The sequence below is a fragment of the Mandrillus leucophaeus genome, unplaced genomic scaffold (genome assembly GCF_000951045.1).
Source record: "Mandrillus leucophaeus isolate KB7577 unplaced genomic scaffold, Mleu.le_1.0 Scaffold730, whole genome shotgun sequence".
NCBI lineage: Eukaryota > Metazoa > Chordata > Mammalia > Primates > Cercopithecidae > Mandrillus > Mandrillus leucophaeus.
Window position 1 is genome coordinate 1,047,156 of NW_012107920.1, and position 11,130 is coordinate 1,058,285.

Genomic DNA, 11,130 nt, shown 5'->3' on the forward strand with positions numbered 1-11,130 from the left:
GTTGTTGCAAATTACAAGGTATCATTCTTTTTTATGGCTGAATGGTGCTTCATTGTGTATATACACTGCATTTTCTTTATCCACTTTCTGTGGATTAACATACGTTACTTCCAGATCTTGGCTATTGTGAATAATGCTGTAATAAACATTGGAGTGTAGCTGTCTCTTTAATATGCTTATTTCCTTTCTTTTGGGCATATATCCAGCAGTGAGATTGCTGGATCATATGGTAGCTATTTCTAGATTTTTGAGGAACCTCTAAACTGTTCTCCATAGTGGTTATACCCATTTAACTTCTGCCAACAGTATGCAAGCATTAGCTTTTCTCCACATTCTTGCCAGCATTCATTATCTCCTGTCTTTAGCATATAAGCCATTTAAATTGGGGTAATAAGATGTCTCATTATAGTTTTGATTTGTATTTTTTGATGATCAATGATGTTGAGCATCTTTCCATATACCTGTTTGCCATTTATAAGTCTTCTTTTCAGAAATGGTTATTCAGATATTTTCTCCCTCTTGACTTGTTAGAGCTCTTCATATATTCTGGTTATTAATCTCTTGTTAGATACATAGTTTACAAATATTTTTTCTTATTCTATGGGTTATCTCTTCATGTTGTTGATTTTTTCCTATGTGGTGCAGAAGCTTTTTAAATTGATGTGATCCATTTTTACTTTGGTCGTCTGTGCTTTTGGGGTATTACTCAAGAAATTGTTGCCCAGATCAATGTCCCAAAAATCTCCCCACTGTTTTCTTTTAGTAGTTTCATAGTTTGAGGTCTTAGATTTAAGTATTTAATCCATTTTGATTTTATTTTTGTACATTGCAAGAGATAGGGGTCTAATTTCACTATTCAGTTTTTCTGGCACTATTTATTGAAGAGAATGATCTCTCCCCAATGTATGCTTTTGGCAATTTTATCAAAAGCAAGTTCTCTATAGATGTATAGATTTATTTCTGGGTTCTATATGTTCCATTGGTTTATGTGTCTGTTTTTAGTTTAGTGCCATGGTATTTTGGTTACTATACCACTATAGTATAATTTGAAGTCAGATAATGTGATTCCTCATTTCGTACTTTTTGCTCAGGATAGCTTTGGCTATTCTGGGTCTTTTGTGGTTCCACATAAATTTTAGAGTTGTTTTTGCTATTTCTATGAAGAATATCATTGGTATTTGATAGAGACTGTATTGAATCTGTAGATTGCTTTGGGTAGGATGCACATTTTAACTATATTTGATTCTTTCAGTCTATGGACATGCACTGTCTTTTCATTTTGCTTGTCCACTTCAATTTCTTACATCAATGTTTTATAATTTTCCTCATAGTAATTTCTCATTTCTTTCATTAAGTTTATTCCTAGGTATTTAATTTTATTTGTAGCTATTGTAAACTAGATTACTGTATTGATATCTTTTCAGATTGTTCACTGGTGGCATGTATTAATAGAAATGCTATTGATTGTGTAACCTGAGACTTTACTGAATTTGTTTGTAAGTTTTAATAGTTTTTTGTAGAATCATCTTTAGATTTTTCCAAATACAAGTTCGTATTATCTGCAAACAAGAATGATTTGACTTCTTTCTCTTTCCAATTTGCCTGCCTTTTATTTCATTCTCTTTTCTGATTCCTCTAATTAGGACATCCAATAATGTATTAAATGACACTGGTAAAAATGGGGCATCCTTGTCTTGTTCCGTATCTTAGGACAAAGGCTTTCAGTGTTTGCTCATTTAGTATTATATTAGCTGTGGGACTGTCATGTATGGCTTTTATTGTGTTGAAATATGTTCCTTCCTATACCCAGTTTTCAAGGGTTTATATCATGAAGGGATGATGAATTTCATCAATTATTTATTCAGCCTCAGTTTTAAATTATCATATGGTTTTTGTTCTTCATTCTGTGATATGTATTACACTGATTGATTTGCATATGTTGAACTATCCTTGCATCCCTGGGATGGATGCCACTTGGTCATGATGAATGATCTTTTTAATATGTTGTTGAATTCAGTTTACTGGTATTTTGTTAAGGATTTTTGCAGCATTCTTCATCAGAGATATTGTCTTGTATCTTTTTTTTAATGTGTCTTTTTTTTTTTTTTGGTTTTGGTACCAAGGTAATACTGGGCTGGTAGAAGTTTTGTAATTTTCTTCTTAATTTCTTCATTGACTCACTGCTGGTTCAGGAATATATTATTTAATTTCCACGTGTTTGTATCATTTCAGAAGTTTCTCTTGTTATTAATTTCTAGTTTTATTCCATTGTGGTCAGAGAAATTACTTGGTATGATTTCGATTTTTGAATGTTTTAAGACTTGTTTTGTGACCTAACATATGATCTATCCTTGAGAATGATCCATATGCTTAGGAGAAGAATTTGGATTCTGCAGCTGTTGGATAAAATATTCTGTAAACATCTAGTAGATCCGTTTCGTAAACAGTGCAGATTAGGCTCAATTAATCTTGGTTGATTTTCTGTCTGGATGATCTGTCAAATGCTGAAAATGGGGTGTTAAATTTTCCAACTGTTAGTGTACTACAGTCTCTCTCTTTAGCTCTGATATTATTTGCTTTACATATCTGGATGTTCCAATGTTGGGTGCATATATATTTACAATTTGTATATTCTTTTGCTCAATTGATTTCCTTTATATTATGTAATATCAGTCTTTGCCTCTTTTTGTACTTTTTGTCTTGAAGTCTATCTTATCTAAGTCTCACCATTGTTGATATTTTATGGTTTTCATTTTTATGGAATATCTCTTTCCATATCATTATTTACAGTCTATATGTGTCTTTATAGATGAATTGTCTTTCTTATAGGGAACTGATCATTGGGTCTTTTTTTTTTTAATCCATTCTTGCTACACTCTTTTAATTGGAGAATTTAGACCATTTACATTCAATGTTATTACTAAGTAAGGACTTTATACCATAGTGTTATTTTGTTATTTGTGTTTTTGGTTCATTTTTAGTCTTTTCTTTCTTCCTTTTTTTTTTCCCTTCTTGTCTTCCTTTATGTGAAAGTGTTTTTCTCTGGTGTTATGCTGTAATTTCTTGTTTGTATTTTTTGTATATCTCTTGAGGTTTTTGGATTTGAGGTTACCATGAGGTTTGCAAATAAAATCTTATAACCCATTATTTTAAAATGATGACAAGTTAACTCTGTAAAACAAACTAAGAAACAAGCAAAAAGAAAACTAACAAAAACTACACTCAACTTCATAGTCCCTGCTTTTTTTTTTTAAACTTTTGCTGTTCTATTTATATCTTCTTATACAGTCTATGTCTTAAAAAATTTTTGTAGTTATTATTTTTGATAGGTCCATCTGTTAATATTCCTACTCAGGATACAAGCATTTACCCACTACAAATACAGTGTTATAACATTCTGCATTTGTGCATTTACTTACTGTTACCAACTGGTTCTGCACCTTCAGATGATTTCTTATTGCTTGTTAAGATCACTTTCAGATTAAAGAATTCCACTTAGCATTTCTTGGGGGACAGGTCTGGTGTCGATGAAATACCTCAACGTTTGCTTGTCTGAGAAAGCCTTTACTTATCCTTTAAAATATTTGAAGGATATTTTTGCTGAATATAATAGTCTAGGATAATTTTTTTCTTTCATCCCTTTAAATATATTATACTACTCTCTCCTGACCTGTAAGGCTTCCACTGAGAAATCTGCTGCCAGATGTGTTGGAACTCCTTTAAATATTATTTATTTCTTTAGTCTTGCTGCTTTTAGGACGCTTTCTTTATCTTTGATATTTGGGAATTTCATTATTGTCCTGAGGTAGTCTTATTTGGGTTAAATTTGCTTGGTGTTCTATAACCTGCTTGTGCTTGAATATTAATATTTATCTCTAGGTTGGAAAAATTCTGTTATCTCCTTAAGAAACCTTTCTACCCAATCACTCTCCCCACCTCCTCTTTAAGGCCAGTAACTCTTACATTTGCCCCTTGGAAGCTATATTCTAGATCTTATTGGCATGCTTTATTATTTTTTGTTCTTTTTTCCTTTGACTCCTTTGTGTGTTTTCAAATAGCCTATCTTCAAGCTCACTAATTCTTTCTTCTGCTTGGTCATTTCTGATTTTTGAGAGACTTTGACACATTCTTCAGTTTGGCAATTAAAATTTTCAGCTCCAACATTTCTGCCTAATTCTTTTTAATTATTTCAATCTCTTTGTTAAATTTATCGATAGAATTCTGAATTCCTTCTCTGCATTGTCTTGAATTTCATTGAGTTTCCTCAAAACAGCTATGTTGAATTCTGTGTCTGAAAGGTAGCATAGCTCTGTCACTCTGGAATTGGTCACGGGTGCCTTATTTAGTTCATTTGGTGAGGTCATGTTTTCCTACATAGTCTTCATGCTTGTGGGTGTTCATTGATATCTGGGCATTGAAGATTTAGGTATTTATCTAATCTTCACATTCTGGGTTTGTTTGTACCTGTCCTTCTTCAGATGGCTTTGCAAGTATTCAAAGGGAATTCAGTGTTGTGGTCTAAATATTTGGTCACTGCAGCTGTATCTGCATTAGGGTGTATCTCAAGCCCGGTGATGCTTTGACTCTTTCAGACTTGCAGAGGTGCCACCTCGGTGGTCTTGGGTAAGTTCTGGGAGAATTCCCTGGCTCACGAAGCAAAGACTCTTGTTTGTTTGTTTTTTCCCCTTACTTTCACCCAAAGTAAAGATCTGCTCCTTTCCATGCTAAGCTGCCTAAAGTTGGTGAGGGACGACACAAGCATTCCTGTGTCTATCACTGCTGGGACTGTGCTAAGTCACACCTAAAGCTAGCACTGTAGTGGGTCTTGCCCAAGGCCTGTGGCAATGATTTTCTCACTACTGCTGGTATTTATTGAAGGCTCTTTGGTCAGCAGTTGATGAATCCTGCCAGGAGGGGTTCTTTCTCTTTAGTGTGGCAGCTGCCCTTCTGGCCCAGAATGGGTCTAGAAATGTTTATGAGTTAGGGCCTAGGATAGGTGCTTTAGGACTCTGATTGGTGCTTTATTTTTCTGAGACTGAGCTGATACCCAGGTTGCAAGACGAAGTCCTCTTTACGTTTACCTTTCCTTTCCTCAAGCAGAAGGAATCTCTCCCCATGGCCACCACAGCTGGAAATGTGTTGGGTCACACTGAATCAGCACAATATTGGGTCTTGCCCAAGGCCCATGGTAACTGTTGCCTGGCTACTGCTCATGTTTATTCAAGGCTTAAGGGCTCTTCAGTCAAAAGGTGGTATATTATTCTAGGACTGGGTCCTTCACTTTATGGCAATGGGTTCTCTTCTGGCCTAGTCTGGAAATGTCCAGTGGCTATGCCCTTGAATAGGGGCTTTGGGATTCTGCTTGGTGCTTTATTTTACTGTGACTGAGCTGGTATCCAAGTTTCAAGACAGAGCTATCTTTAGTCTTTCCTCTCCTCTTGGAACTGTGAGCTGCACTGCCTGGAGTCGGGGAGGGTGACCATCCCAGCTAGTGTCTCACTGGGTTGCATGTGCCCCAAGTCCATTGGCTCCAAGCCCAGCACAGCATCAGGACTTGCCCAGGAATTGCAGTCCTTGTGACCTAGACTACTGCTCAAGTTTATTTAGAACCCCAGAGCCCTTTCATCCATGGTCAAAAGGCCTGCTGGAAGTAGGGTCTGACTGCTGGAATGGATGATTTCGCTCTGACTAGGGCTAGTCTAAATTCTCCCTTAATGGGCACCTGCCAAATTCTGCCACATATTGCTTTCCGCTGTGACAGAGCCACACTAAGTTCCAATGCAAAATCCCATAATCACTTTGCTGTCCCCACCACCGCAAGCATACAGATTCTGTCTCCATGCAATGTGGCCACCCCCAGGGTATGGGGTAGGGTGGTATAGGCAATTCAAGGCTGCCTTTCTTACCCTGCTTAGTGCCTCTTTTCTTGATATGATGTTAAAACCAGGCACTGTGATTGTTCACCTGATTTTTGGTTCTTATGAAGGTGCTTTCTTGTGTGAATCGTTGTTCAGTTCCTGGAGGGGAAGATTGGGGTCAATTGCTAGAGGCTTCTCTTTAGCCATGTTGCTCTGCCTCCTCCTCAGAAATTAAATTTTTAATGAAAAAGTTTCCTACTAAGAAAACTGTAGACCAGGTGCCTTCACTCACAAATTCTAGTCTACTGAACATTTAAGGAAGAAACAGTAGCACTTTCTCATAAATTTTTGCAAAATATTGCAGAAGAGGGAACACATACCAAGTAGTTTTATGAGGCCAGTATTCCTATGATACCAAAGCAGAAATAGATACACTAGATGTTAAAGGGGAAAAAAAAAGACAGACAAGTAACCCTCATGAACATGTACACAGAAATTTTTAATAAAATATTTTAGAATTGTATCTAGCAATATATAAAAAGGATAGTATATCATTACTAAGTGGGGTTTATTTATAGAATAAAAGATTTGTTTAATACTGAAAAATCAATGCTAATAAAAAATAAGGAGAAAAATTTTATGATTACTTCAATAGAAGAAGAATAAACACCAGACAAAATTCAACTCTCATTCATGTTTAAAATAAAATATCTCCAATAAAACAGAGTAAAGCAGGAATAACATCAATATTGTTTTTAAAAAGCATCTATAAAATATTCTGCAGTTAACATGCTTAATGGTTAATTATTGAACACTTCCCTTTAAGACCAGGAACGAGATGAGCTATTATCATTTTGTTTCGGTGTTGTATTGGGGTGGGGGTGGTACCAACCATTGCAACAAGCCATTATTTTCAAAAGGCATGTACTTAGAAATGTAAGAAGTTAAGCTGTATCTATTTGGAGATGATACAATTGTTTATTTAGAAGGTCCTTAGAAACCCATAAAACAATTATTACAATTATTAAATAAATGGATACCCATTTAATATGTAAAAGTTAAACTGCATTTTATATACTGCAGCAAACAACTGGAAATGAGAATAAATATTCAATTTACAATAGCAACAATAAATACACAGACTTAACAAAATCAATGTAAGTCCTTTAAACTAAATATCACAAAATATTGCTGAAAGACATTATAGAAACCTTAACTAAGTAGAGCAATATGTTGCATTTACAGCCTAGAAAACTCAATATTGTTAAGATTTCAGTTCTCTCCGAATTGATGTATAAATGTCATGCAATTCAAATAGGATATAGAAAAAATTGAAATTAATAAGTTGATTCTAAAATTTATATTAAAAATTCAAATAATCTGGAATAACAAAAATTATTTTTAACAAGAACAAATTTGGAGGTCTGATACTTCCTGATTTAAAGAGTTATTGTCAAACTACAGCAATTAAGATGTTGCTGTGGGGAAAGATAGTCTTATGCACCCCTGTTTGGCTACATAAGAATGAGCCTTGGTTTCGATTTGCAATTAGCAATCTTGGGTATATTTTCATATACCTACTGGTCATTTGTATGCCTTCTTCAGGAAAATGGCTATTCATGTCATTTGCCCATTTTTAAATCAGGTCATTTGTTTCTTTGCTATTGAGTTGTGTGAGTTCCTTATATATTTTGAATATTAACTTTTTATAATATACAGTTTGCAATGTTTTTCTCCCAGTCTTTAGGCTGCCTTTCCATTCTGTTAATTGTTTCCTTTGCTGTGCAGAAATTTTCAGTTTGATATAGTCTCATGTTCATTTTTGCAGAAGTTTTCAGTTTGGTGTAGTCTCTTGTTTGTTTTTGCTTTTGTCACCTGGGCTCTTGGTATGATGTCTAAAAAATTATTGAATATCCACAACAAGATATTATATCACGCTTGTTAGAATAACTATTATAAGAAAGGCAAGAGATAAGTGTTGAAAAAGATGTGAAAAAAAGAGAAATTTTGTACACTGTTCCTGAGAATGTAAATTGGTACAGCCATTATAGAAAATAATATGGAGATTCTTCAAAAAAAAAACTAAAAGTAGAACTACCATATATATGGCCCTGCAAATCTCTTTGCTGGATAAATACCCAAAGAAAATAAAATAATCACCATGTAGAGATATCTGTGTACTCATGTTCACCACAGCATTATTTACAAGAACTAAGATATAAACACAACCTAAGGGTCTATCATTGCATTAATGAATAAAAAAGTTATATGTATAGAATATATGTATATAAATATATACATTCTATTGTGTGTGTATGCAGTGGAATATTATTTAGCCTCTAAAAAGGAGATACTGAGATACTCCCATTTGTGACCATATGGATGGACCTGAAGGACATTATGCTAAGTGAGATAAGCCACATGTGAAAAATGTTGCAGAAAATACTTTTCAGCAGAAGGATTATAGTTTAGAATATTGTATTGCATATCGAATAATTTTCCAAGAGATTAGATTTTGTGTGTTCTTACCTCTTACCCCCACAATAAAAGAAGAAGCTATTAAAGGCGATAGATATGCTCATTTACTTACTTGTAGTAATCATTTCACTATGTATATATGTATTAGTCCATTTTTACACTGCTGATAAAGACATACCTGAGGCCGGGCAAATTACAAAAGAAAGAGGTTTATTGGTCTTATAGTTCCACATGGCTGGGGAGGTCTCACAATCACGGCAGAAGGCAAGGAGGAGCAAGTCACATCTTACATGGATGGCAGCTGGCAGAGAGAGAGAGCTTATGCAGAGAAACTCCCATTTTTAAAACCATCAGATCTCATTTGACTTATTTACTATCATGAGAATAGCACAAGACAGACCAGCCCCCATGATCAAATGACCTCCCAATGAGTTTCTCCCATGACATGTGGGAATTGTGCGAGTTACAATTCAAGATGAGATTTGGGTGAGGACACATCCATACCATATTATTTCTGCCCCTGGCCCCTCACAAATCTCATGTCCTCACATTTCAAAACACAGTCATGCCTTCCCAACAGTCACCAAAAGTCTTACCTCATTTCAGCATTAAGTCAAAAGTCCACAGTCTAAAGTGAGACAAGATAAGACCCTTCCACCTCTGAGCCTGTGAAATCAAAAGCAAGTTAGTTACTTCATAGATACAATGGGGGTACAAACATTGGATAAATACACCCATTCCAAATGGGAGAAATTGACCAAAACAAAGGGGCTACAGGCCCCATGAAAGTCCAAAATCCAATAGGGTAATCATTAAAACTTAAAGTTCCAAAATGATCTCCTTTGACTCCATGTCTCACATCCAGGTCATGCTGATGCAAGAGGTGGGTTCCCATGATCTAGGGCAGCTCTTCCCCTTGTGGCTTTCCAGGGTATAACCTCCCTTCAGCTGCTTTCATGGGCTGGCATTGAGTGTCTGCAGCTTTTCCAGGCACATGGTGCAAGCTGTCAGTGGATCTGCCATTCTGGGGTCTGGAAGATAGTGCCCCTCTTCTCAGAGTTCCACTAAGCAGTGCCCCAGTAGGGACTCTGTGTGGGGATTCTGGTCCCACATTTCCCTTCTGCACTGCCTTGGCAGAGGTTCTCCATGAGAGTCCCTCCCCTGTAGCAAACTTCTGCCTGAGAATCCAGGCATCTCCATACATTTTCTGAAATCTAGGTAGAGGTTCCCAAACCTCAATTCCTTATTTCCGTGCACCTGCAGACTCAACACCACATGGAAGTGGCCAAGGCTTGGGGCTTGCACCCTCTGAAGCCATGGCCAGAGCTATATCTTGGTCCTTTTTAGTCACAGCTGGAGTGGCTGGGATGCAGAGCACCAAGTCCCTAGGCAGCACACAACACAGGGATCCTGGGCCTGGCCCATAAAACCATTTTTCCCTTCTAGGCCTCTGGACCTGCAATATGAGAGGCTGCTGTGAAGATCTCTGATATGCTCTGGAGACATTTTCCCCATTGTCTTGGGGATTAACATTTGGCTCCTCATTACTTACTCAAATTTCTTCAGCTGACTTGAATTTCTCCTCAGAAAATGAGATTTTCTTTTCTATCACATTGCCAGGCTGCAAATTTCTGAACTTTACTGAATGCCTTTAACAGCACCCAAGTCACTTCTTGAATGCTTTACTGCTTAGAAATTTCTTCTGCCAGATACCCTAAATCATCTCCCTCAAGCTCAAAGTTCCACAAGTCTCTAGGGCAGGGGCAAATTGCCACCAGTCTCTTTGCTAAAACATAACAAGAGTCACCTTTGCTCCAGTTCCAAATAAGTTCCTCATCTCCATCTGAGAACACCTCAGCTTGGATTTCATCATCCATATCATTATCAGCATTTTGGTCAATGCCATTCAACAAGTCTCTAGGAAGTTCTAACCTTTTTCACATTTAACTCTCTTCTTCTCAGTCCTCCAAATTGTTCCAACCTCTGTGTATTACTCTGTTTCAAAGTCACTTCCACATTTTTGGGTATCTTTTCAGTAGCACCCCACTCTACTGGCACCAATTTGCTGTATTAGTCCATTTTTATGCTGCTGATAAAGACATACCCAAGACTGGGCAATTTACAAAAGAAAGAGGTTTATTGGACTTACAGTTCCATATGGCTAGGGAGGCCTCACAATCATGATGGAAGGCAAGGAGGAGTAAGTCACATCTTATGTGAATGGTAGCAGACAAAGAGAGAGCTTGTGCAGGTAAACTCATTTTTAAAACCATTGGTCTCATTTGACTTATTCACTATTACAAGAATAGCACAAGACAGGCCTGCCCCCATGATTCAATTACCTTCCACCAGGCTCCTCCCATGACATGTGGGAAATGTAGAAGTTACAATTCAAGATGAGATTTGGGTGGAGACAGATCCAAACCATATAAATATATACAACAAAACATTATCTTGTACAACTTAAATATATGCAATTTTTTAAAAAGTAAAAAAGAAAAAAAAAGACCTTGGGCTAGGAATTCTTACTAAGAGATACAGAATCCTCACATTTTGTGCTGCACTTATCACCCTGTGTGGAGATATCTTTCCCTCTTTCAGACTCATTGTGTAATCCTTTTTTACTTAAGTGTGTGTATCATATGGTGCCTGGCTAACCCCACTGTTGCATCCATTTTGTGCAGAGAAAAGATAGGGTCCTGTTGCTGTAGCACAAGGGGGCTGTGTGCAGGCCAACTGTCCATTAAGGGCTGCCAGGAGGGACCTGCTGGCCATTGGGACTAACACTCAGGAA